The sequence below is a fragment of the Puma concolor genome, chromosome C1 (genome assembly GCF_028749965.1).
Source record: "Puma concolor isolate L17-30 chromosome C1, mPumCon1.1.hap2, whole genome shotgun sequence".
Classification (NCBI taxonomy): domain Eukaryota; kingdom Metazoa; phylum Chordata; class Mammalia; order Carnivora; family Felidae; genus Puma; species Puma concolor.
In genome coordinates, this window is record NC_141674.1 from 125,969,015 (window position 1) to 125,996,414 (window position 27,400).

The following is a 27,400-nucleotide window of genomic DNA, read 5'->3' on the forward strand; positions in this document are numbered from 1 at the left end:
CTCAGGGTTGTGAGTTCAAGACCAGCATTGGACTCCACACTAGGCATAAAGCCTACTTAGAAAAAAAAAAAATTCATCTTGCTATGTTGCTGAGAATGCTTACACACATGTAACCTGGGACTGCTGGGATGTCAACACTTTGAGAGAAGCCTTTGCCTGTGTAGGCGGAGTGAAACATCCTCCTGTAAGTTCCCATATGCTTGACCTCTCTTTCTGCCAGAGTTGCATCCCCTACATAGAGGACTGGCTGCAGAATTGGTGAGGCCCCGTGTTCAGAAATCATTTAAGAGTTTTACAGCAATGGCAGAGCAGCAGACGAAGCATGGAGCCCTCCTGAGCATGGGTTGCTGTAAGGCTGTACAGACTGCATGCCCAGGAAGCTTGCCCTGCCTCTATATTCTATCTTGTTCTGGAGATCTGAGAAACTGGAGAGCAAGGATGTTGTCTCAGCCTTCTGTCTCCCCAGGGCTCAGGGCAGTGCCTGACACCTGCTAGGCTTCTTCAGGTTTCCTGTCATAAGAGTGACTGTTTACTAAGCACTGCCAAAGTTCCATTTCACTGTGCTAAGTGCTCTTTGCAAGATACGGAGTGTTTGTAAGATTAGAAGATATGGGGTGTTTGTAATATTAGTAGATATGGAGTGTTTGAAATATTCCTGGGTAAAGCACCATTCTTTTTTTACAGTTTTGATTGATTGATTGATCGATTGATTGAAAGAGAGAGAGCAAGGAAGCGCATGGGGGAGGGGCAGGGAGCGAGAAAGAATTCCAAGCAGGCTCCACACTGTCAGCATGGAGCCCAACACGGGGCTTGAATTCACCGACCATGAGATCATGATCTCAGCTAAAATCAAGAGTCAAGAGGCTTAACCGACTGAGCCACACAGGTGCCCCGAGAAAGCACCATTCATATCCACATCTCATAGATGGGGAAACTGAGGCTTAGAGAGGTTAAGTGACTCATTTGAGGTCATAAATCTCCTATAGAAAGAACTAGGATTTAAACATGGGGCGGTTCTCAATTGGTTTTGCAATGTCTGCTCATCAACAGTGTTTGGTTGTGGCAACTGGGAGGTGCTACTGGCATCTAGTAAGTAGAGCGCAGAGATGCTGCTGAACCTTCTACAAGGCACAGGACAGCCCTCCACATCACAGAATGATCCACTGTAAAATGTCAATAGCATTGGGCACCTGGGTGGCTCAGCCGGTTAAGCTACTGACTTTGGCTCAGGTCATGTTCTCACAGTCCGTGAGTTTGAGCCACTCATCCGGGTCTGTGCTGACAGTTCAGAGCCTGGAGCCTGCTTCAGATTCCGTGTCTTCCTCTCTCTCTTTTTCTCTCTCTCTCTGTCCCTGCTTTGCTCACGCTCTGTCTCTCTCTCTCAAAAATAAATAAACATTAAAAAAAAAATAAAATGTCAATAGCATTTAAGCTGAGAAACCCTGTACTCACACCAAAACCCATGTTTCCCAAACATAAGACACTTCATCTTATTTTATTTATTTATACTTTATTAATAAATACTATAATGTATTTATTATTCTTCTTAAATGGACTTTAAATTGATGTGCACCTTAAATGTTTCTGCCCATGAAGCCAAGTGTTTGATGTGTCATAAATTTTTTTCTGACACACATTAAAAATAAATATAAAATTATTAAAAAAACATGTTTGGGTACCACCAAAAATCATCTCACCTACTACTTGTGGTCTGGGGGAACCAAAATTTAGACCCATTTCACTTCTCTTGTAGTTTCCTTTATCTTTTCAGAACAAAAGAATAAAATATATCAAATCAGCATGTTGCCCCAGCACGGCAAGGTGCTAGCCACATTTTGGCTTCTGTTGGAGAAAGTCATCAAGGGGACATGACCTTCAGTTGACCCCTGAGCTGGAGGTGGGCAATCGGAGGCTCATCACCCCCTCCTCTGTCCTTGCAATGTATATTCCAAACACTGTACTGGCACTAGGAGTCTGCTTCAGGGATGCAGCGTTGAGAGAGCGAAGTGCTATTAAGACCATCTGGACGATATACTACTGACCTCCGTTTTGGGTTGTGTGTAATATAAACTTGTAAGATTCTGGCAGGCAGGTGCAGAGATCCACTTGCCTTGCAGGGCCCAGGGCAGGCCTTGTAAGTTCCCTTGCTTATTACCCCCACCACCCACCCATCTGGAGACATCTGCCTCCTTCTTTGGTCTCTCCTTGCCCTCTGTATACGGGGGTCCAGTTTTGACCCCCCCCCCCGCCCCCCAGCCCCCAGGTAGCTCTTAAGGTTCCCATCCAACAGCTTCTGTGTCATCTCTTTTTTCTCAAGGCTAACAGTTGCTAAGAAACATTTTTGAAACCCTAAAAGTCACCAGATGAGGACTATTAACAATCAACGCCTTCGGCCACAACACAGTCTAATTTCTGGAGTTGCGTATAGACAGACGCGGGCTCCAAGTCTTGGTGAACAAACCCCCTTTGTAACATCGCTCCTTCCCCTTAATTGTTGGGGAGTATGGTTGCAGGCTCCTTGCTAATTGTGCTGCAGACTGACATAGTTAAGCCTAGAGCAAACAAGATTCTTCCTTTGATATTAAAAGCGCCTGTGTTGTAAATACTAATGTCATCATCTCTTTCATAGAAAGCACTTTCCTGAAGAGCTGCGTTTTAATTTCAACACATTTACATGAATTCATTTGGGTAGTGGTGGGGGGTGGTCTTTGATGATGATTTTACATCTTCTATGAATTTGACAGGTGTTTCAATTAGGAAGTAAATAACCACCCCCCCCCCCACACACACACACGCCGCACCCCTCCCTGCCAGAAACCCTGAGAGAAATGCTTTCTCAACCACATGTCCTAAATGGGGACATGTTTTCAATAATCACACATCTATTAGGAAGCAGTGACTCTATTTACTGAGTTGACATACCCAGGGGAAAGTGGCTTTCTTCCTTCAAAGAGTAATATGACCCTGATTCTCCCCTTCTTGTACATATTTTTCAAAGGCTTGGGAAACAGGTGTGGGCAATATTCCAGGCCGGAACAACAAGGGAATTTGGTTTGGTTAAAGTTCACAGGGCTAGCAGGTTTAAAGTTTGGGATCTGGCAAATAAGCCATGAAGGGTCGGTCTATCGGGTTGGCTTCTTTCCAAAACAGGCTCCCTGCACTCTCCTTGTGACAAACAGGGGACAGTCTCTTAATTAAAGCCGGGAACAGCAGGCAGAGTGAGTCTCCTCTGAGGACCGGACTCAAATGTTCTGGTGACAAGCAATATTTTACAGAGATTGGAGACCGATTCTAAAATGGACTTTTCTGTCTAGAGTTTGTCTCTTTTCATGAAGGTGTTTTCTGTCTGTCTCTCTTTTTTAAAATCAAATTTAGAAGTGTCCGAACACCCCCAACTCTTGCGGGAAGGTGTCTGTGACCTATTCTTCTACCAGGTCCTTGCCCTAGGCTCCCAGCTCGGATGCTTGCTGGGAGGTGCCTCGGTGGGGTGCAGTGGGGGTGGCCAGGCAGGAAAACAGAGGTTAGGAGTCTGGCATTCTGCACCCAGCCTTGGCTTTCCCATTTGCTGACCATGTGACCTTGGGACAAAGCCCTTAACCTCTCTGAGCCTCAGCTTCTTGGACCTTGGCAGGCGTGCTGGAACAGTCCTTTCAGGTTCTGATTTAGTGCTTAGATTTAGTGCTTAGACCAATCCCTCTGTGTGGTCCCGACAGCAGAAACTCCATTGTCAGTTCTCCCTTGGTTTCACATCAAGGTCTTGCATAAGAGCTTAATAAGTTAAACAAAACAGCCTATAAATAGTTTTTGAGTGTTTCTCATGCTTCTCGCTGCTGTAGGTGCTGGGAGATGCTGCAGGAGTCAAGGCCCCTTTCTGCCCTGGAATTTACCATTCAATGTGCAGAGACAGGCACAAACCAAATATATAATGTAATGTCAAATGGACAGAGAGTCTAAGGGCCTGTTTTAGGAAGGCACTACCTGCAGTGGTTAGAACACAGACCTAAGAGTCACATTTCTGGGGTCAAATGCCAACTGTGTAGCATCACTTGTTGTGCTACTGTGGGCAACTGGTTTAACTGCTTTGGGCCTCAGTCTCTCCCTCTGTTGTATGGGCCTGGTAGTATTACCTAGAGATAGAGTTAAATGAGATCAGTCACTCCAGTGGTTTAGCAACTATTCCCAGATTGTGTGTGAGATGCCAGGCACTGCTTTGAGCATCTGTGAGGAGGTGATTTTAGAAAAGATAAGCTTAGTGGGTATGTTGTAAGCATCAAATAAATGTCAGCTATCATTAGCTCTCACATACCAATGCTTGTGTTTGTAGAGGCTCACACAGTGGTGGTGGGTGTGGGTCGACAGACATCCACACTACCTTATTTTGGAAATCTCATTCCGATGGCTCTGATGCATTTAGACTAAACAATCTCACACCTTGCCCAGGTGGTTTGGGACATAATACAGCCCTCAATTCAATGAATCTCCCAGGGCTGGCATACTTCTGGATATGCTGGGTCAGTGTCGGCCTGGTTCATTTTTTTTGCTGGAAAAGGGTCATTCTATGCTAGTCTTTCAGAAGACAGGAGGTGACATTCTTTGAAGAGAAGGCACAATTAATTCTCCAAGCTCCCTGTCATTTTGAGAAAACTTGCCATAGAGTCCAATAACCGCCTCCCCAACCATGCTTTTTCAGTTAAAGAGAACCCACTATGTCATTTTCTATGTGACCCAACTTTTTGATGCTTTGAAATGAAAATGACCCGAGAAGCCCCTAACTGAAGCCCAATGGGGAGGCTGGGGTGGTGGAGATATCATTTCCCTGCAAACCGCCCAGCTGACTGCAAAGTGTATACTTAATGAATGCAATTAAAAACAAAACAAAACGCAGGGGCGTGTGGAGATCTAAATTCAGTGTAGCAGCTTTGGTGCAAATCCTGTTTTGGGGGCTATTGGAGTCAAATTCAAGCAGAGGAAAGAAGTGGTAGACATGACAGAGGGCTGACGGATGGCTGGAATCGGCTGAGTGGACAGGGCAGATTTGGAAATGCTGACGGGCGACAACCGGAGGCTGAAAGCCGAGGAAACAAGGCCGGACTGCGCCACATCCGGTGAGGATGTCTGGGGAGCTCCGTGAGCACAGGGGCCAGCAGTCTCCGGAGACCCACGCGCGGGCTCCAGGCGCGGGAGGGTGGCTGAAGCTAGGTGTCCAGGCCTTGCGCTGCACGGATCTGGGCGCGCAGAGGCGGCGCGGCGGTGTGCCCTCCTGTGGAACGCAAGGAACGCTGCCGCGAGGTCGTAAAGGGACAGAAGTGGCAGGTCCTGGGGCCTGGGAGAGTCCCAAGGAAAGACCTTCCGGCACGTGGGACGTGCCCCTGCCTGGGCCTGGTCTACTGCCTCTCCCTACCCCCTGCGCTTCTTTGACTTCAGTTCCTCCCACGGCCCTCTCCCGGGGGTGCTTACCCCGGGGCCAGTGGCTTGCCACCCCGCCTTCCCAGCACAGCCTCGGTCCTCCGCAAGTCCCGGGGAGTAGAACCATCCCGGACGCGCGCGCCTGACTAGAGGGCGCAGTCGGGAGAAGGGAAGGGCGAGGCGAGACGGCCCCGGGCACTATGGAGGGGCGATCCTGATCAGACTGTGTCCCAGTCTGCCTTGGAGTGGAAGCCACTTAGTCGGTCCCTACCTAACCCCGCCGAGTCCCCCCCCCCCCCCTTCCCTGGAGGGCAGATTCGAGCCGCAGCTCCTGCGCACTCACGCCTGAAAAAGCCACGGGCGGAGCCCGCCTCTTCGCCCGGAACAGGTCTGAGCCGCGACTCCCTCCCGGAAAGGGCGCGGGAGGTCCCGCAGCCATCCTCCACCTGCTGGGAAACCCGAGCGGTGCCTTCAGCCCCAGTGGCTGCCTAAGCTCCCTCCTCCCCGCCCGCTAGCCTAGCTCAGCTCCGCACGCCCCCCAATTCGCTCCCGTTAGCCCTCCGGAGTCACCTCTTCCGCGCCCCTGCCCCTCTGGAGCTCGCGCCCTTTCAACCCCCTTCCCCCATTCCCTCGTCCCCCTCCCCCTTTCCTCCTGCCTTCCCTTCATCCCACAAGCGTTGATTGGCTCTCTCCAGGGCACTTGGCAAGCTGGAGAGGTGAGAGGGATAGGGATCCTGAGAGCGGGCGCAGGGCTGCTAGTCCGGAGCCTCCCGCCTAGGCGAGGCGCTGACAGATTGACTCTCCGCTGCTCTCCACCCCCCACCCCGCCCCGTCTCTCCCCGCCTCTTCCCGCCTCTCCCCGTAGCCTGCCGGACCCACACCCAGCCCTTGTCCCCACTCATCCTTCCCGCGCCCGGCCCCTCCCCCTCGGCGCGCAGCGCGCGGCGGGCGGGAGGCGAACGCTGGCTGAGCCCAGTGCAGTGACCGCCCACCGCTGAGCGGCCCGCGCAGCTCCCTGCCTGTCCGGCCCGCGGCGGCTCGCAGCCCCCGGCAGCAGCCTCGGCAGCTTCGGCCGCACCTCAAGAGGCGGCTGCAGCGGCTCTGGCGGCGGCCGAGCGACCGAGCCCAGGCTGGGAGACATGATTTCGTCGCGTCCCACGGCTTCTCCTCGGCTGCTTCCTCCGCGAGCTGTGCGCCCGCGTGTGCCGGGCGCAGGAGCGAGCGGGGCACTGGCCGCTGGCGCAGCTGGAGGCGTGGTAGTACTGGCGGAGGTGGGGGGAGGGCAACTGCTCCGGGGCCACCTTGGGAGAGGCCGGCGAGGACCCGGGGGTCTCGGACAAGCCACCTACCAGAGCGTCCACGCCGGACTTCTACCGGGGCTACTTCGATGTCATGGGCCAGTGGAACCAGCGGTTCACTCGGCGACTTCATCTTCTGCTGCGAGACTTGTGACTTCCGGTTCTGCTGTACATTTAAGCGGCGACTGAGCCAGAGCACCTGCACCAACTACGACACTCCGCTGTGGCTCAACACCCGCAAGGCCCCGCGCGCAAGGACGACTCCCCACACCACCCCACGAAGGACAAGACCACCCTGATCCTTTACATCATCTGCGGGTGGGACGTCATGGTGCTTGTCGGCATCTTCACCAAGCGGGGGCTGGAGAAAGCGCACCGGCTGCAAAGGGAGCACGTGTCCAGGTGGGCTGCAACCCCTCCCGCCTCCCCTCCAGGCGCCGCTCTCCCTCCTCTTCCCTCTCCACCTTTGCCTGCGCAATGGCGCTTACCCCACCCCCCGTATCTCCGCTGGAGGAGGTCGCCCAGGAAGCCAACTTGGGCTCCCAGCTCGGAGAGGGTGCGCTGGGCTCCGCACAGGTGTGGACTCGAGCGCGTGTGTGTATGTCTCTGCCCTCCTCCTTCACGCTCTCGCCGCCCCCTCCCGCCTAGGATTGAAGCGGATCTGAGACACACACACAGCCCGGAAGCCCACGGCCCCGGAGTCTTGGGTTTTGGCGAAGGGTGGACCCCTCGTATTCCAGTTGCTAGGTTCTAGGTAAACAGGGCAGGCGGGCCCAAAGGGAAGCGCGGCCTGTGTAAGGGAGGGAAGGAGTGTGTGCCGCCTGCAACTCGTAAGGCTCTCGAAGAAGAGGCGAGGGAGGTACAGAGAGAGAGGGGGGAGGGCGAGAACAAAAGCCTTGCCTGGAGCGGCCGCCTCTCTCTCCCTGAGCTGCCAGGTCCCTGGAATTGGGACCTTGGTTGCCTTCCTGTCTTTCCTGACCCCTCCCTGCTTTCCGCTGGCGCCACTTCTCCCTGCTGGGGGTCAGGGCCTCCACCTCGCCCCTTGCAGGGTTGGCCCGGACTCCATGGGCGGGAGCCCCCCTGATTCCTCAACTTTCCAGTTTGCTTTATTCATTATGCAAGTCCCAGCGGGAGCGAGTTGCAGCAGATGGGAGAAGGCATTTGGGGATTAATGGAGCGATTTGCCCTTTGCTTTTTTTTTTTTTTTTTTGACGTTTATTTATTATTGAGAGACAGAGACAGAGCATGAGCAGGGGAGGGGCATAGAAAGGGGGAGACACAGAATCCGAAGCAGGTTCCAGGCTCTGAGCTGTCAGCACAGAGCCCCCACGCGGGGCTCGAACTCAAAAACCGCGAGATCATGACCTGAGCCCAAGTCGGTTGTTCAACCAACTGAGCCACCCAGGCGCCCCTGCTTTTGCTTTTTAAAAAAAGTGTCTGAATTGATTCGCACGACCCAGTAACTCTGGAGGCAGAGGACGCAGCCACAGGGAAGCATCCCCCAGACGCGTCGCAGGCCAGGGTTGGCGTGAGGTCTGGGCGGGCGGGGTTGGCGAGCGACTGGCGGTCTTGGAACAGGTGGATGGCTGGGTGCTAGCTAGCTCGATCTGGCCGAGTGTGGGCAGCGGGGTCGCCATGTGTCCCCCTACCCTCCCTACACACAGACACACACCCTCCCCACACCTCCGGCGGGGGCCCATGTGTGCTCGTGTGAATGCACGAGCTCCGTGCGCCTGCCTAAAAAATCTGAAAGAGACCCACCCAAAACAGGCGAAGCAACATTACCACCTCACTAGTCATTATTTTCTACTTATACGCAGAGTATCCGATGATTCCCCCCCCCCCCCCCCCCACGGAGGGGAGGGATTTGGGGCAAGAGGTGAGGAAGTTCCTCTTGGTTTGGGTCAGCAGGGAGGTGTGGGTGGATGTTGGGGTCTTGAAGCACAAAAGTTAGCTTCAGGGGATTCAGGATACTCTGACCAACTGAGAGAGTAACACGCTGGCCCCGCCCACCTCCTGCACCCTCAACATGCCCTGTCGCCAGCCCCACAGGCCAGTTTCACTTCCCCGCAGTCCCCACCAGTCCCTGTAGCTTCCCAGGGTCTGTGTTAAGGTGAAGGAAGAGTACCAAGGCAGGACTGCGGCAGGCGACGGGTGTCGCCTTGGTAGGGAGAGAGTCCCCCAGGGATAGGTAGGCTCCTTTGCAGATTCGTATTAATTCCTCTGCTGAAGTATATCCCCTGAGCCTTTCTTGCAAACCAGCGTTTCCAGGAGCCCTCCTGGGTGTTTGGGTGGGGGGTGGAGTTGGGTAGGAAAGGTGGGAAGGTTCGAGTGGAGTTAAGGGTGGGCGGCTCCCTTTGGCCTGTCGCGGGGGCGGGGGGGGGGGGGTGGGTGATGTGTGATCTTCAGGCTCTGTGTGATCTGGGTATTCCTGTTGAGACAGCGCTCCACCGCCGACCTCAGGGCCCAGGAGGGACTCACGTTCCTGTCCTGCCACCTTGAAGCTCTGTCTGGAGAAAAATCCCCCCAGGGGTTGCAGCCACTTTTGCAGGGACCACAAAGGGCTGCTTGGGGGTGGAATCTCGGGGCACCCAGTCCTCTGATAACAGAGCCTGGACACAAGACTCTCCCTGGACACAGTTTGGGAATTCCAGAATGCGGGGAAGTACATTCTCTTGAAGAGAAAGGATAGTTGGTTTTTATTGGCAGTTTCCCCGGTGTGGTTTTTGACCCCAGCTGCTGTTTAGCACCTGGAGTGCTTTAAAAAAACAAAAACAAACAAACAGAAAAAAAACGTGTTGCTAGGGGCCCCGCCCTAGGCAATTTAGATCAGAATCTCTAGGGTTGCTGAGTCTGTATACTTCTGTAAAGCTCTCTAGGCTTTCCTGTGTGTAGCCAGTTACTATTACGGAAGAGGAAGGAACATTTGTGAAGCACAGCACTAGAGGTGTGTGTGTCTGTGTGTGTGTGTACTCACATGTATGAGTGTGTAAACGCTCCTTTAGTGTGCATGACTGTCTTAGGAGACAGGTGCTGTCAGTGCCACTTATAGAAGAAAATCATGGCTCAGGTTGGGTGGCTTCTGCAATGTCACACAGTTAGTTATAAAACTGCAGTCCCCAGCCCCCTGATTTCAACTGTGTTTCCAGTTTGGGTGAGCAATGGGTGGGGGTGGGGGGCTTCCTAGAACACACATTCTTGTGTTCTGTCCGGAAAGGGAAAGATTCCGGGTCAGTAAAGGTCTGGGATGAGCCCCAGAAATCCGCATGTAACAGCCTCCCCGAATTGCTCCTCAAAAGTGGCCTACACATTTAAGGAAGACTGTTCTTGAGTTTGGGACTATTTTACAGTCTTGGAGATGGATGCATTAATCCAGTGCCACTCTCTTATTTGCATTTGGTTGTGTGTTTTCTGCACGTATTTCTGCTTGTGTATTTGTGGTGCTGGGGGCTGCCCCAAGGACTGTCCAAATGCATGTTGCACTGTGTATGCAGTTAATCATTTCAAGTCCCAGCCACAGGTCAGGGGGTACCTGGGTGGCATATACCCAGCCACCTGAGAGCTTCGGGGTGAAATTAACATCTCGGCCACAGCCTTTTAATTTGTCTTCGGCTGTGTGGGTCACTGAGATGAAGGGTTCATTCTCATTTCATCGGAAAGCACCCCCACGTCACCAACTGCTTCTGGTGACCCACGCACTTGTGGTATCCCAGAAGAGACCAACGTGATGTCAGTTTTCAGACCCAGAGTCCTAGGCATGTCGGCTGCTCCTTTCTGGGCCAACTGGGACCTGAAAACAAGAGAAAGTCGCTAATTCCAGGAGCTGTGGGGGTCTTCTTATGAAGAACTTTAGAGACCCTCATTCACCAGCCACAGCGGCCTTACATCCAGCAACTATGTATTGGAACAAGTGACTGCAAACAGTGGTGAGCTGTGGTTACCCATCCACGCAGACATGTTTTGTTTGGTCTGCAAGGTATTGCTACTTATGTATTCTTTTTAAAAAAAATTTTTAATGTTTATTTATTTTTGAGAGAGAGAGACAGAGCATGAGCAGGAGAGGGGCAGAGAGAAAGAGAAGGAGACACAGAATCCAAAGCAGGCTCCAGGCTCTGAGCCATCAGCACAGAGCCCAACACAGGGGTCGAATCCAGGAATGGTGGGATCATGACCTAGGCGGAGGTCGGATGCCCAACCGACTCAACCACCCAGATGCCCCTATTTATGTATTCTTATTTTTAGTTTCTCTTTCTCTCTCTCTCTTTTCTTACTGTGAAACATTTTACACATACAAAAGAAAAAACTTAAAAGAAGGACAGGAATGTCTTCAGGGTTTGTCACTCCCGGTACGACTGCCATTGGGGCCGGCTCATTCTCGGCTGTGGGGGGCTGTTCTGTGCGTTGTAGGGTGTCTGGCAGCCTGCTTCGACTCCCCCCACTAGGCGCCAGTGGCAGCTCCCTTACAACCCAGCTGTGACAGTTAAAAAAAAAAAAAGGTCCTCAGTCATAGCCACATGTCATCCGGGGGTAGAATCACCCCCAGTTGCGAGTTACAGATCTAGACCACACAATTACTAGTATTTTGTCATATCTGCTTTAACACACTCTATATTTTCATTTTCTCTCTCCCTTTCTCCCTCCATTTCTTTTTCCTCTGTTTCTTGGTGGAAACATTTGAAAAGAAATCACAGACATGGCACTTCATCCCTAAATCCTTCAGTGTGGATCGCCTAAGAACAAGGACATTCTCCCACATGACACAATCCCAGGATCACACTCAAGAAGGACAGAAACTCTGTAATACCATCAAATAGCCAATCATGGTAACATTATCCTGGTCATGCCAGAAATGTCCTCTGGAGCTTGGACTTCCAAACTCAGATCCAGTCAAGGCTCACTGCATCTGGGCTGTAAAATGTCTTCAGTGTCTGTTATATATTGTGTTTTAAAACCAACTTAGAACCAAGGAGATTTCACATAGAAATCCCGATTTCTGACTTCTCTTGAGAAATTGGTAGAACCGACAACACCGGACGTGCATTTTCACAGGGAAGCTGTTGGTTGCCACCCAGTGGTGACTTCCCTCCTTAGGAAGCTCTCAGGTTCACCTCTGTCTCCACCCCCCACCCAGTTCACTTAGTGCTGGTCCCTGCAGTGCTTGGAGATGCAGTCAGGCCGACCTCAAGTCAGATAGCCGGAGATTCCATCCAGCCTGGCCACTTAAGAGTTGTGTGGCCTTGCAAAAGTGACTTCACCTCTCTTTTAGGTTCTTGTCTGTAAAATGAGACCACGGCGATCCCTATGTCCTAGGCTTGTGTGAGGGTTTCACTGAGACTGGGCTTAGGAGGCCCTTAGCACAGGACCTCTTTATGGTCACTGCTCTGCAAATTTTACCCCTTTGCCATGACCCTTATTATTGGAATTTTCTACCCCTTACCTGCCAGAGGGGTAAATGTTGTAGTCTGAAACTCGGTTCCTAGCCTTCACTCTGTTATATCTTTTTAGCTATGTGACATTGGTCAAGGCTCCTAACTCCTTCAGACATAAGCAGCGGAGGGTGACAGGTTCAGAATAGGAGAGAAGACCCAGGTATGGCCACATTGAATGCCTTGCAAAGTGTTGGCCTGGGTGATATTAAAGAACTCTTGTCCAGCCTGCTATTTTGCCACGAGCTTGGGTATAAATTCTCATTTAATTTCAGGCCCTGCCCCAGTGAGGCAGGCGTTAGGACGTGTGCCTTTGAAGAGGCACAGATTGCTTTCCATGAGGATGAACAAGGCCCTGGGGAGTGGAGGAGTCAGACTTCCAACCCAGACAGTCTGAGGCCAGAGCACAGGTCCTTGACCACTAGGCTGCACGGCCTTTGAGCGGACACGTGCAGGACTTCCGTGCTCTCAGATCACCTAGAAGTGCTTGCAGTTCTGCAAATGGCAACACATGCCCGGGGTGGGGGGGGGGGGGGTGGTGCAGATCAAGAAGCCACTGTAAGATCAAGACAAGGAGTGTTTCCTGCATCTGCCCCTGGCAGGGCCAGCACCCTTGGAGGAGGCATTGATGAGAAATGACCTTGGGGGCAGGAATGCCTGTTTGAAGCTCCATACACTTGAGGCCAGTAGGGAACACATGCCATTATTTTGCCCACCTTCAAACAGAATCAGAAATCCAAGTGGCACATTACACAGCACAGTGTCCTGGGTGCTTTTCAAACACACTTCAGAAGAGCTGGAGTCCCTTTTAAAGAAGTGGCATCAAGGGATAAATGTCTTCCCTTCTTTTGCCTTTTCTCTCTTCCTCCTGTTTCCCCTTTTTCCTGCATGTCTGGTTACCCTGTGGCTTTGACCAGCTCCCCAGCTTGAAGAAACCCTTGCAGGCACATCTCCTTGCCCATGGAGTAGTCTCATTATATTCTTTTTCATGGCAGGTTACTTCTCTTTGGGCAATGGAGTCCTTGCATTTTAGCAGTCACCTTCAGTGGGGTATACTTTATACATTAAAAGGCACACATTTTAAGTTTAAGTGTGGTTTGAGGAGCTTTGCCTGTACCTGTGTAACTACCGCTCCAGAAAGTTAACTCGTTCCCACAACCCTTGTGTTCTTGAAAGACTAAAAGATGCTTCTGGTACAACAGGAAATGCTCCAGAATCCTATTCAAGTGTTTAAATGTCAGAACACAGTTTAGACCTCAGGACTCCTGGAACCTTGGAAGCAAGATGAGGAGGTTCTGAGCTCCGTTTGGGAATGTTGGGGTCTTTTATTTGCTCGCCGTAATTGGAAAATGAAGGAACACCGTGTTCTCTTTTTGTTCCTCAAATATATCAAGCTCATTGCTACCTTGGAGCTGTTGTGTTGGCTTGGCTTGAATTCTCCTCCATCAGACCTCACATGCTGGCTCCCTCGCCATTGAGGTCTCCGCTCCAATGTTGCCTTCTCCGAGAAGTCATCCCTGACGGATGACCCAGGCTCAGTTACCACTGCCCCCCACCCACCCCCTCCAGCCCATTGCTTGGTCTTCCTTGCTTCATTTCACATGATGGTCTAAAATTAACTTATTAATTTCCTGGTTTGCTACTTGATTATCTCTCTGTTTGCATTACTGTCCACAGTGAGGAGTGCAGGGACACTCCACAAATCTGTTCTGTTGTATCCTCAGTGCCTGGAACAGTATCTGGCACAGAGGAATTCTGGTTTCTGACATCCCAGTTTACAAAAGAAAGTACCTCCTCTTTTATTCATTCATTCATTCATTCATTCATTCACCCATTCACCTATTCATTTAATAGGTATTTATGGAGCACCTATGGCATACCTAGCACTGTTTTGAGAGCTAGAAGAGAATAGTGACAGTGCAGACACAATTCCTGCGCTCAAAGAACTAACAGTCAAATGGCCCAAGACAAGTAACACACAAGTACATATAGAAGTAAATTGACACTAAATTGAACCTTATGAAATTGCCAATATTCCATCATCCTTGACCACACAAATGGCAATGTCTAAACCTAATTGTTCTGAACTGGGACAAGGGATATCAAGGAAAAGTATAGTTTCTTTAGTAAGGTACCTGTATTAGTTAGGGTTCCCCAGAGAAAGAGGACTATATTTATATATACATATACACAGTTGAAGGCTGTCAGACAGGAAAATTCCCCTTTACTCAGGAGAGGGTTGGCCTTTTGGTCTGTGCATGCTTTCAACTGATTAGACGAGGCCCACCTGAATGATGGAGGGCAATCTACTCAGTCTGTTGAATGTCAATGTTCATTTCATCCAAACACACATTCTCAGATGCATGCATCCAGAATGACCTTTGACCAAATATTTGGGCACCCTGTGGCCCAGTGAAGTGGACACTTAAAAGTTACCATTATAGTTCTTTTAGGAACTTAGTATTCAGGGTGTGTCCTTTGGAGCAGCATCATTTTCATGACCTGGGAGCTTGAGCAGAAGAATGTTATGCCATGCCTCAGACTTACTGAAATAGAATCTGCATTTTATCAAGGCCCCTAGGTAGCATGAATGCATATCGTTTGAGAAGCACTCAAACCATGTGCTACAAAAAGATGGCAAATCCTTGGGAGTTTGTTTGGTTTATAGCACATAGTTGGTGATTTCCACTGTGTTATTTATGAAGCTTTTTGGACACGTATTTTCACATGTTTTTTAGTATGTACCCCAATCCATACACATCTGTTATACTAATAAGTATGTGCATGTACCAGTGAACAGTTATTAGGTACATTATAAAGCATACATAACAACAAATTTTAAACTGAGCTGAAGGTGCAGTAAATATTATTGTAAAATTTGTTGGTAAGCACGATGACATCGTACAATCATTAGCTAATGTCAAAGCATGATGTATGTTGAGGATGAAACTTAGCATTAATAAACAGTCCATATTTTGAATATTTTTCATCAGAGTTTTGATTATTCTTGGCTGACTTTGCTTTGATCTGAATAGAACATCATTGTTTTTAACCTTGTGACAAGCTAGCTGTTCAAGAGATGGGGAGAGTCAACGCAATTGTTTTCTTGTGCTTCCTCTATCAGTATTTTCTTGAGTCTGTAGTTTTGTTATGGCAGGGGGTGGGGGTAGTGGTTTAAGCCATGTGCCTGCTTAGTGATGGTTAGCCTCACTAACCCTAGATAATGAATCTGCATATCTCCTTTAGGGGGGCACATAGCTGTAATATGGGCAACATACCCCACCGATGGTGCCACTGCCAGTCATCGTTCTTGGTCTGAGCTTCCTGATTGTCACTGTCTGACGCAGGCATATCAAGTGAGGGTGCCAGCATTCATACATATACTGCATTGATTCCCCACTTTGACGACTGAAGACCGTACGCAGGAGTTCTCGGATTTCCTGTCCCTATGCCGAATCATTTTATGTGGTCTGTAGAGTGAGTGGACTCTACTTTGAAGACTGCTTTTCCAGGATATGGAGGCCTCTTAAGAACTCTCATCTCCATTGCATGCCCTGGGAAGGGCTGCCTTGGGGAAAAGCATCCTTGGCTTTTCAGGAATTTCAGCACTCTGGAGAAGCCCAAGGGATCTGCAGATAGTAGTGCTGACCAAGTTCATGGTAGCTGTCCTGATAACTTACTATGCGAACCTCTTGAAAGCCTGAATAACATGGAATTATGGGGAGGAGGGGGACTCCTTAGAGAAACTGGTGAAAGCTATGGCTTCTTGCTTGAGAAAAATGCACAAACAAAATTTCCACTCAACTCCCGAGGGGTCCAGGGACCCCCTGAAACTCATGATGCAGAACCTGTTTAGAAGTGAAAAAGGCAAATCAGGTTTGGAGGGCCTGCTTTATCTCAAACATTCCCTTTCCTGCAGCCTCCTTGAGTTTCAGACTCTGCTTACAGCACAGAGTGAGGAAGGAGGCTGAACTCCGATTTCAGAGACACTCAGTTTTGTATGTCAGTCCCTGCATTGATGTGCCAGGTGAACTTGAACAGTTTTTTAGCTCCATAAAATGGGTAGGTTTTCCTCACCTTAAATGCTCCCTTCCTTATTGGCTATCCTCCAGCTTCATTGGCCTTTTGGCTTATACCTCAAATATCTGAACTCTTTCCTGCCCCAGGGCCTTTGTACTTGCTGTTCCCTCTGCCAGGAAGGTTCTTTCCATCATCTTTACATGACTTACTCCTTCTTACCGTTCAGGGCTCAGCTCAAATGTCAACTCCTCAGGAAAGCTTTTCCTGATCACCTTGTGTGTATGTGTGTGTGTGTGTCTCAGTTTATTTAGAATTTTAGAAAAGTGTACAATTCATTGATTTTTGGCATATTCACAAAGTTGAGCAACTATCACTACTATCTGATTCCAGAACATTTTCATGGTTGAAAGTCTGTATACATTCCAGAGCCACTCCCCAGTCCTCCCTGTCTCCAGCCCCTGGCCACCACTGGTCTACTTTGTATCTCTGTGGATTAGCCTATTCTGAACACTCGATGGAAATAGAATCACATACCCCGTGGCTTTTTGGGTCCTTTGCAGGAGCCTCAAGTTTCCAGGTTCCATCCATGTTGTAGCAGGTATCAATGCTTCCTTCCTTTTCATGGCCAAATCATACTTCACTGCATATCACACATTCTGTGTGCCCATTCATTAGCTGATTTGGGTTGTTTCCACTTTTGGGCTGTTGCAAATAAGGCTGCTATGTGCCGGTGTCGCTTGATCATGTTACACTTTTTCAAATTTATTTAATATGCATATATTTTTTATCCTGTCCCCTAGAATACAAGCTCCAGGAAGACAGTGATCTTGTGCATCTTGCACACTGGCTGTGTTCCCAGAGCTTTGACTAGTGCCTGGCACATAGTAGGCAATGAATGTTTGTTGAGTGCATGAATGAATGATTGGGAGCTGTTGTTATTCTCTTGTGTCTTGGCACACTCCTCTAATTCTTGCGGGACTCTTGCTGTGTTATCTGTATTTCACATCTGACACTTTTCACCAGCTGTGGTTTTTGGGCCATTGTCTCATTGCCCTCTGAGCAACCACTCAGTCCCCAAGCTTGGGGCTTCTGCCTAGCACAGGCTCAGACTTGAACGTGCACTTGAAAGCACAGGTAGCTAACTCTGGAGTTTCTGAATCAGTAGGTCTGGGTGGATGTGAAAATTTGCTTTTTAACGTGCTCCCAGGTGATGCTATTGCCGTGGGTTGGGAGACATTATTTGAGAATTGGTGCTATTGGGGGGGGGGGGGTGGTAAATTGCAGCAGGCAGGGTGGCCTCACTCAAACAGCTCCGCTTCCTTCTCTGTCTCCCTTGATGTGGATTCAGAGGGTTCTGGTTTGTTAAGAGCATCTGGATGTATCCTAAACCATGGCAGTGTCACTTGTGAGTGTGTACCCTGAGAAGCTCTCCCTGGTCCAAGAGGAGGCATGGATGAGGACGCCTATTGCTGTGTTGTGTTCAGAGGCAGGGAGGCAGTGACCATCTAGGTGTCCATAATTGGGGAACTGGATAAGCATGGCTGATATTCTTCCACTTCACCATGAAACCACTGGGTAAAGGAGATTCACACTTAGAACTTTGGCTAGCTCTCATGTCGTGCAAAGAGGAAGAAACAGAATGAGGTTTGTGGTCAAAACACTACTCGTGTCAAAGATACACACATTGCAATTATACCTACAATAGTATATATCGTTCAAGGATAATCCTGTCTCGGTAAAGACATGGTGGAGCGTAGGTGAAGGGAAAGAAATGGGGTGGTGAGGTCTGACCTTAGATGTGATATATGCTTAACACTTACCTGTGTTCTGCTCTCTGTGCAAACACTGAGCTGCTTTACTAAGGTTACATCTAATTGTGAAGGTCACTGTTCTGGGTGAATTGTGTACCCCCACCCCATAACAAAAGTTTTTTTAAAGTCCTGGTCTTTTTTAGTGATCCTCAGAAAGTGGTCCTCAGAATGTGACATTGTTTAGAAATAGGATTTTGTGGATGTAATGACTTGAGATGAGGTTATCCTGGAGGAGGGTGCACCCCTAACCCAGTATGACTCGTGTCCTTAAAAGCAGGTCTTCATGGGAAGACAGAGCCTCCAGGAGACATATCAGGTGAAGATGGAGGAAGAGCCTGGGGTGAGGCAGCTGCGAGCTAGCAAATGCCAGAGATTTCCACCAGAAATCCACCAGAAGCCAGGAAGAGGGAAGGGAGGAGTCCCCTAACGTCTTGGTTTTGGACTTCTGGCCTCCGGAACTGTGAGACAGTGCGTTTCCATGGTTGCCACTTAGCTTGGGGTACCTTGTTACAGCAGCTGGGAGAAACTAATACAGTCACTTAACACCTCTCAACTTATTTTCTTGTCAAATAATAGTAAAAAGAATATTGACCCTTGGATGAATGTCAAGGAGATGAAACATGATGATAAAACACTGTTGGTGACTCAGGTTGTAACCTTGCCCTCCATCCCAGCTACTGATTAAGAGGGGCACCAACCTGGGGGGGGGGGGTGTGGATGGATCATGCCAAATCCTCCCTAACTACAGGAAACCCAATGCACTCAGTGTACAGAGCTGTGAAAACAGACTCTTGTTCAAAGCCCTGTACAACTGGCTGTGTGACTTTGAGCAGGTTAATTCACCTCTCTGAGCCTTGGTCTGCTCATATGCAAAGAAGGAGTAATAAACCTCATAAAGTGTTTGTAAACTACTTAGTTGAATTAAGGCTTGTAATGTGATCGGCATGGTGCCCCGCTTATGGTGAGCACTCCATGAATGTTATTTGTGGTTAATGGTGGGCCATTGCTGTACATGGAGTGTGGTATCAGGCGTTAGCTATGAGGGGGGACTGAGTTTATGGGGTGCAGACACATTACGTATATTTGTCATTAAATCTTCTCCACAGCTCTGCAGGGTGGGTGATACTGCTAATTACACATCTATTGTGAGGAACGTGTGGACTGTTTTGCATGAAGTCCTTATGTAATCTGTAATTGCAGTGATCTTTGTTAACTTCCTGCTGTCTTTTTCTCCCTCCCACCTCTAACGAGCATGCAACTCCGTGGAGTAAGGGGCCTTGTCCTCATAAGCACAGTGCTCAGAACACAACAGGTGCCAATCATTGTGTTTGGAATGAACAGATTTAAATTCTTTCTCCTTTCAGGGCTCTTGCAGATGTCATGAGGCCACAGGGCCACTGCAACACTGACCCCATGGAGAGGGACCTCAACATTGTGGTTCATGTCCAGCATTATGAAAACATGGATACCAGAACTCCCATAAATAATCTTCATAAGTATAGCATTGCAGTCCGTTTCCAGCCCCACTTGGTGACCCAGGCAGTGGTCACGTGTCCAGATTTCATGGGGTGTGTTTGGGTTCATTAAGAGCTTTTCTGTTTGTTGACTAGTTAGAAGTTTTCTTTCATCTCTCTGGGATGTTTGGCATCATCAGATTTCCCTTGGTTGGTGTCTCTGTTAAAGATTGATCCATTTGGTTGGCTTCTTATGATTGGTTCTTCTGTTAACTAATGGCCCTCTTGGTTGGTTCATCATGGGTATTTAGTTAACCAAAGGGTTACTTGGTTGTTTCATTTCACGTAGTTAATCTGTTTGGCAGTAACCCATTTTGTTGGTTCATCTTGATCGGGAAATCGGTTAACCAACAGTCCATTTGCTTATTTGTCTGCTTCCTGAGGTGGACCAGTTATGACCTTTAATCTTCATGCTGTTGTCAATGAACAGATAGTAGTTCAGAAGAATTTGATCTCTTTTTCATAAAAATAGAGTTTCATAAAAATGATCCCAAACTACTCTGTGTGAGTATGCACGCATGCACATACACTTGCGTTTGTGTGTGGGGTGTTGAGTTGTGGTTATGATGGTTTGGGGTGCTTATTCCTTGCTATTATGTTTTCAGGTTACTCCCACATTAAAGTAATGTGGAGGGCTTCATTTAAAATAACACAAGCCAGACAGTTTAAAGGATGCATTTAGTTGTGGCTGGAGGTTCTCAAAAACACGACACATTTTATAATCTGGGTGGCCTTTGCTGAAGCCCCATTACAAGAGCTGCATTGGTATCTTATTTGCTGAATCATCGTTTTGGACTGTTTGGCTGCAAATTTTTATGCTTGCTGGGTAGAGGAATAAATCGGTGGTATTAGACACAGGTGATGTGGATTCTCCGATTCTGCACTGTGATAATTTTTCATAGCCTTGGAAATGTTGCCACATATGTATCAAGTCAATGTTTACGTGGTTTGGAAATGGGCTACTAAATAGAATGTCCTAGGTTTCATTGTATTCAGTGATTTGGCATTATTTATTTATGAATCGGGCCATAGAATGGCATGAGGAACAGCCACATCTTACAGCAAAATACGTCAGCAATTGAAAGTTTTATGACCAAATCTCACAGCCCTGAAAGATACAGTAAATTGCACCAACTCAGAAATGGCGATCACTGAGTCCCGTTCTGGCTCTGATAGAAATGAGCACATTCCCTTTCAGATGTCACTGGGAAGTAAGCAGAACCTAGTTGTATGTGAGTCCCAGATGTCACACATGAGAGAATATGATTGTGAAATAGACAAAGGTGAAATGGTGTGGAGTCTGTGGCTATCGAAGGGGACTGTTAACAAGTTTCTCATGTGAAGTTATAAGCTTTAAGATGGTTTTTGAATCAACACTCAAAGGAAATAACAAACTCATTGAACTCATTTTTATCAGGCCAAAGGGCAAGGCACATTAATGAATCTTGTTTAAGTAAGGGACTTCTGTTTAAAGTTGTACTGAAAACAAATTACTGCTCAGAGATGAGTGTCTAGGCACTGAGGAATTCAGAAGTCTCTTGTGACAGACTAACTTGATTTATTTATGATTCTTGCTTTTGGTGTATGTCTGAGTCTCAGTAATCAGAGATATTTATACCAATTAAAAAATGTCTTGTAATATTCTACTGGGTAGATGTATGCCAGAGCATTGCTGGTGGACTACAGAAGAGAATGCCAAGTGTACATAAACATTTACTGCATTCTTACAAGATGTTAATTTCCTATACTGCTGCTGGGTTAATCCAGTTCTTATTTCCTAGAATTTTGGGGAAGATCTGGAAAGATAAGAAGCATATAGCTCTTCCACCGATTTACATTAATCAGTTTAATTTTATTCAAAAACTTTTAAAATTAATTTATTTATTTTTGAGAGAGAGACAGAGTGAGCAGGGAAGGGGCAGAGAGAGAGATAGAGAATCCCAAGCAGGCTTCACACCGTCAGTACAGAGCCTGATGGGGGGCTTGAACTCACAAACTGTGAGATCATGACCTGAGCCGAAACCAATAGTCAGACGCTTAACCAATTGAGCTACTGAGGGGCTCCTTAATCAATTTAATTTTTACAATTAATTTAGTAGTTGGTAGTAAAGATAGCCTTCCTTGGAGTGATTTTATCTTTTTATTGATTCACAAGAGCTATTTACATACTGTAGACACAGGGAAAATTTACATGTTCAGATGAGGGAATGATTTCGGGAGTTCATTGAGAGGATAGGCCTAAATGACTGATATTTGTCTATTATTAGGGGTTCAAGAGGCCAGTCAGTCACCAAAGCCCATTTTGACCTATAGATAACTAGGAGAGAAGGAATTCATTCCAACTGAGAAGTTAGACCAGCTCTTGGTGCCAGAATTAGAGTGCACCTATTGAATTGAACTCTTCTCTGGACACTGTGAGCAACGAAGATTTACCATTACCAAAAATGGAAAGAAAGATGCATCCATTTGTGATATACCAAGAGGGGGCACATCATGCCATTGTTGCTGTATTCTTCACTAAACATTCAAGTTATCAGATCTGACTGGGAATTCGATAACCCAGACTTGAATGTCATTTTCATCTCTATTCAGTGACCCATTCAACATAGCTTTCAGAGGGTACTCATCTCCATCTATTTCTCTTTCCTCATCGTTTTTTTTTAGTATTTATTTTTGAGAGAGACAGAGTGCGAGCGAGGGAGGGGCAGAGAGAGAGGGAGATACAGAATCTGAAGCAGGCTGCAGGTTCTGAGCTGTCAGCACAGAGCCTGACGCGGGGCTCGAACCCACGAACCATGAACCTGAGCTGAAGTCAGACACTTAACCGACTGAGCCACCCAGGCGCCCCTCTTTTCTCATCTTAATACTAATGCTAGACTCCTTTCTGATCTTTCCATTATGCCTTAATCAAGCTAAGAGAATCAAAAGTCTGCAGAAATCTGGATATTTGGAAGGAAGGAAGTAGAGGACTAAGGTAAAGGCAAATTGGGGTGGGGGGGTGGAGAAAACTTCATTGTGGGGAAATGTGGTCAACTTCCCTTTATAAATTTCCTAGGGTTGATTTTTCCTGTGATATGCAAGACTTGCCTTTTTATCTGAAGATGAATTTTTCTTCAGCTGATAGTGTTCATGTTCTTTCCAGGCATTCAGTGATATTGCCTAAAAATATTTAGTCTGATAATCAAAAGGGCCTCGACCTCTATCAAAGAGGTAGAGGAGGGGCAGAGAGAGAGGGAGACAGAATCTGAAGCAGGCTCCAGTGAGCTGTCCACGCAGAGACCGACGCGGGGTTCACTCTCACGGACTGCAAGATCATCATCTGAGCTGAAGTCGGACGCCCAACTGACTGAGCCACCCAGGCGCCCCTAACAGCACACTTTTTAAAACATATATATAATTTTAATTTTATATTTACAGAGAAGTTGCAGAGGTAATACCCAGAGTTGTATATACTCCTCACCCCTACTTCCCCCTAATGTTAACATCTTTCATTACTGTGGTATACCTGTCAAAACTAAGACATCAACATCAGTACATTATTTTCAGCTGAACTGTGGATAGTGTTTGGATTTCACTAGTTCCCTTTCTGAAGTCCCTTTTCTGTTCCAGGATCCACTCCAGCATACCACATTGCATTTCGTACAGGCAGCTTGATAGTAGGATTTGGGCTGTGAGGTCTTGTTTAGTGATGTGGTAAAGACTGAAAACGACACCAAATAAGTCAGCGGCAATTACAGAGCCTTTATAGCCACGGTATAAAAAGTGTCTCCCAGTGTCTATAAAAGCATCCACATAAAATTATTCACCTGGTCAGTGTTGGAATAGAATCAGTTCATGTTTTGACTATGCTCTCATATAGGCTCATGGGACAGAGTCCCCCTGAGTGTTCTACCTAAACATGCAACCCCTCTTTTGAATTGGGTTGATGTTACAATGTTACTTAGCAGGTGAGATGTCACACCAAACTGAGGAGAAATACTGGCTTGATATTTCCTGACACGGAAACCATCTGAAAGACCAGGCTCCCGTTCCAGCCTCAGCTCTCCCCTGACCACTCCCCTGCTCACCTCCAAAACCATTTCCCAGTGGGTTTACAAAGAACCAGATGAAAAGCAGATTCATGATTTAGCTTCTGAAGATGTTGTGCACCTCATATCTAGGGCCAGATGGATTTCCATTCATTTCCCATATTTACCAAGACACCCAAATGTCCTATACTTGACTTTTGGAGACACTGGCAGGGATATTGCCAAATATCTTTTAAAAATTGGGGGAATTTCCTAATCAGGGGAGGTGTATAAGAGTAAAAAAAAAATATGTAAGATAGTGAAATATTAACAGTAACTTATATAAGCAGTATTCTAACCCCTCCCTCCACATTGAATGTTCAAAACCTTATTAGGTTGGTACTGTTATTTCCACCATCATTAGAGGTGGGGAAACTGGAGCTCAGAGAGGTTAAATGACTTATCCAAAGTTCATACAGCTACTAAACGGTGGAGCTGGGATTTAAACCAGGCCAGTCAGACCCCAAGGTCTATGTTTTAACCACTATACTACGTGACCTCTCCTTTGGGTACAGGTGTTTGCAGAAGGGGGAAGTCTTCCCCCCCTAGGAGTTGAAGTGGTTGAAGGATATGTGAAGTGAACCAAAAGATCCATTGGCGTTGTAGGAAAGAGCCATTTCCAAAACACATTCCAGTGTAGGTCTTGTGATGAGTCCTTCTTTAGGAGGAACAGGAACTAACATTTATTGAGCACTTGCTGTGTGCCAGGCATTGTGTTAAAGCTCTGGACGCATTAGCTCATTTTGTACTGAAAACAACCCTCGAACAGCCTTGCTCATCCCTGCCTCAAGGATCTTTGCACTTGCTGTGCTCCCTGCCTACAGAACCCTGCTCCCAGGCCTCTACCCTTTTACATCGTATGCACAAAGCTGCCTCATTGGAGAGGACTTCCTTGTCTCCCTTGGGTCCCCAAATTATCTACTGTTCCTCTTTCCCCCATGATTTTCTTCATGACTTTTGTTCTTTCTGAAATTGTCTTCCTCCTTATTTATGCCTCTCCCACTACAATGTAAACTTCATGAGAGCACATACTTTGTGTTGTCACAGCGGCATCCCATACCGTGGGAACCGGGCTGGCTCATGGCAGCAGCCCCATCCATTTCTGTCCAGTGAATGAAAAAGACTATGGAAGGGGTATCATTATTCCTGTCTCATGGAGGAGAAAACAGATTCATAGAAACTAAGGAACTCACCTAACATGATGACTGAGATTTACTTTAAAAATTGCCAGGAATGGGGCGCCTGGGTGGCGCAGTCGGTTAAGCGTCCGACTTCAGCCAGGTCACGATCTTGCGGTCCGTGAGTTTGAGCCCCGCGTCGGGCTCTGGGCTGATGGCTCAGAGCCTGGAGCCTGTTTCCGATTCTGTGTCTCCCTCTCTCTCTGCCCCTCCCCCGTTCATGCTCTGTCTCTCTCTGTCCCAAAAATAAATAAACGTTGAAAAAAAAAAATTTAAAAAAAAAAATTGCCAGGAAAATATAAAATTGTGGGGGCAGGTGAAACAGAAGGGGGGAAATATCATTGCATACGACTACTAACAAATATTTTTATTATTATTATTTGGTGGCCAAATACATGGGAGTCCATTCTATCTTTGTGTGTATTTGAAGATAACCACAATAAAATTAATAGCGAAAAAACTTGTCCACGGTGTCATAGCTAATAGATAGCGGAACAAGGATTTGTCCCCAGGTCTGACTACATAGCCTGAACTTCATTGGATACACATGGGGTATCTTCTGGTGAATATCCAGGCTCAGGAAGGGTAGGAATCAGGGCTACCTTCAGGACTTTAGTAGGTGGAGTGAGTAAAGCATCAGTTTTGTCTTTAATGCACTTAACTGCTGTGTCTTTTAGTTCATATTCTGCAGAGAGAGAAAATATGATGAGCTTTTGACCAGCCAGTGGTCTGGCTTCCCCTGGATCAGCTGTCTGACCCTGGTTCAGTCAGTTGAGTCGGGTGGAGAGTATCTCAGCGTCTCTCATGGCTGTGGTGGAGACGGTTCTCCAAGAAGGCCAGGCTTGAGAAGTGGGGTGGAGATTGCTGATTTAAGCTTTGTTGGGGAGGGGGCAGGGGTTGTGTTTGTTTTATTCACCCCTGTATCTCCAGTGAAATGACGCAGTGTTCAATAGGTGTTTGTTGAATGAACGAACACCTACACGGGTGAATGAATCTCTAGCCACTGGAACCCGTTAGCAGGACCCTTAGGATTTTGACTTTTGAGGGAACATGGCCAATTCCAACTCTTGTGAGGCTCTCTTTTGAACGAAGCCATAGCTACCAACACTCTTGTTTCTGAAATGTGAGCATTCTTTTCCCCATTCGGGCAGACTAAAATTGTTCCATCTGAAGATCTATGACTGTTATGGTTTTGGCACATGGGTCAGTAAGTGATGACGTTAGTAAGAGTTAGGGGTTGGATCTGTAGTGGATTACCAAACACATTTGTAGGTTCAGTGCAATGGCTTGAATCACTTTTGTATGCTTTTAAATCAAAAGTTCTGTTTTTCTCTTGAACTATTCAGTGTTATGGAAGGGTCTCTCACATGTGGTTGATGCCCACTAAATATGTCCAGTATGTCTTTGAGATAGTGCAGTGAGGTAGTGGGGCATATGGACTTGGGAGGTAGATATAACTGGGTATCTGCTCTGTCACCTATTGGGTATGTAATCTTGGGAAAATTAATTTCATTTTCTGAACCTCAGTTTCCCATTCTATAAAAGGAGCAAAATACAAGACTGTTTGGGAGGATTAAATATATTAACACATATAGTGAACCTAGCATAGTGGCCGGTAACCTAAATGTTGGCCGTTACTCTTATCATTTGTGGAACGAGTGAACATTCGTGCTAATGTGGTCCATTAATGAGGGGGCAATGATACACAACACACAAATTCATTGTGCAGTTGATATTTCAAGTGAAAATGTTTGCCCTCTGCGTGTGTCAGTTGGTGACACAGTCTGTGTGTGTGTGTGTGTGTGTGTGTGTGTGTGTGTGTGTGTGTGTTACTACTAACGTGTTTGATGCCAATGAGAACTAAAGGATCTGTCAATTTCTTCCCAAGGAAATAGTTCTGATGGAGAAGCTGTCCTATTCTTAACCATTTGTTCCTGTCTTAGGTTTTTTTTTCTATTCCCATTGAAACACATGATCTTTTGTTCTGTTAGGAATATTGGTTTTAATATTTTATTTACAATGGCAGACCAGGCCCATAGGAATCTGTATGGTCTCAAAAACGCCTTGTATTTTCACCCAGAAAAATGAGATTGTGTATTCATGAGTGTGTGTGTGTGTGTGTGTGTGTGTGTGCATGCGTGTGCATGTGCGAGCAACACAGAAACAGAGCACTTAAAAGGGAAAAAAAGCCCTACCACTTTCTTTCTTTTTTTTTAATATGAAATTTATTGTCAAAATTGGTTTCCATACAACACCCAGTGCTCATCCCAATAGGTGCCCTCCTCAATACCCATCATCCACCTTCCACTCCCTCCCACCCCCCATCAACCCTCAGTTTGTTCTCAGTTTTTAAGAGTCTCTTATGCTTTGGCTCTCTTCCACTCTCACCTCTTTTCTTTTTTTCCTTCCCCTCCCCCATGGGTTTCTGTTAAGTTTCTCAGGATCCACATAAGAGTGAAACCATATGGTATCTGTCTTTCTCTGTATGGCTTATTTCACTTAGCATCACACTCTCCAGTTCCATCCATGTTGCTACAAAGGGCCATATTTCATTCTTTCTCATTGCCACGTAGTACTCCATTGTGTATATAAACCACAATTTCTTTATCCATTCATCAGTTGATGGACATTTAGGCTCTTTCCATAATTTGGCTATTGTTGAGAGTGCTGCTATAAACAT

General features: G+C 47.2%; 1 pseudogene across 1 annotated transcript; it reads left to right on the forward strand.

Annotated features, from left to right (window-relative positions):
* Positions 1-6,425: 6,425 nt before the first annotated feature.
* Positions 6,426-24,770, forward strand: LOC147578429 (protein shisa-9-like; annotated as a pseudogene). The gene is made up of 2 exons (XR_015255186.1): positions 6,426-7,106; positions 19,326-24,770. The product of XR_015255186.1 is annotated as a protein shisa-9-like (transcript).
* The last annotated feature ends 2,630 nt before the right edge of the window (positions 24,771-27,400 follow it).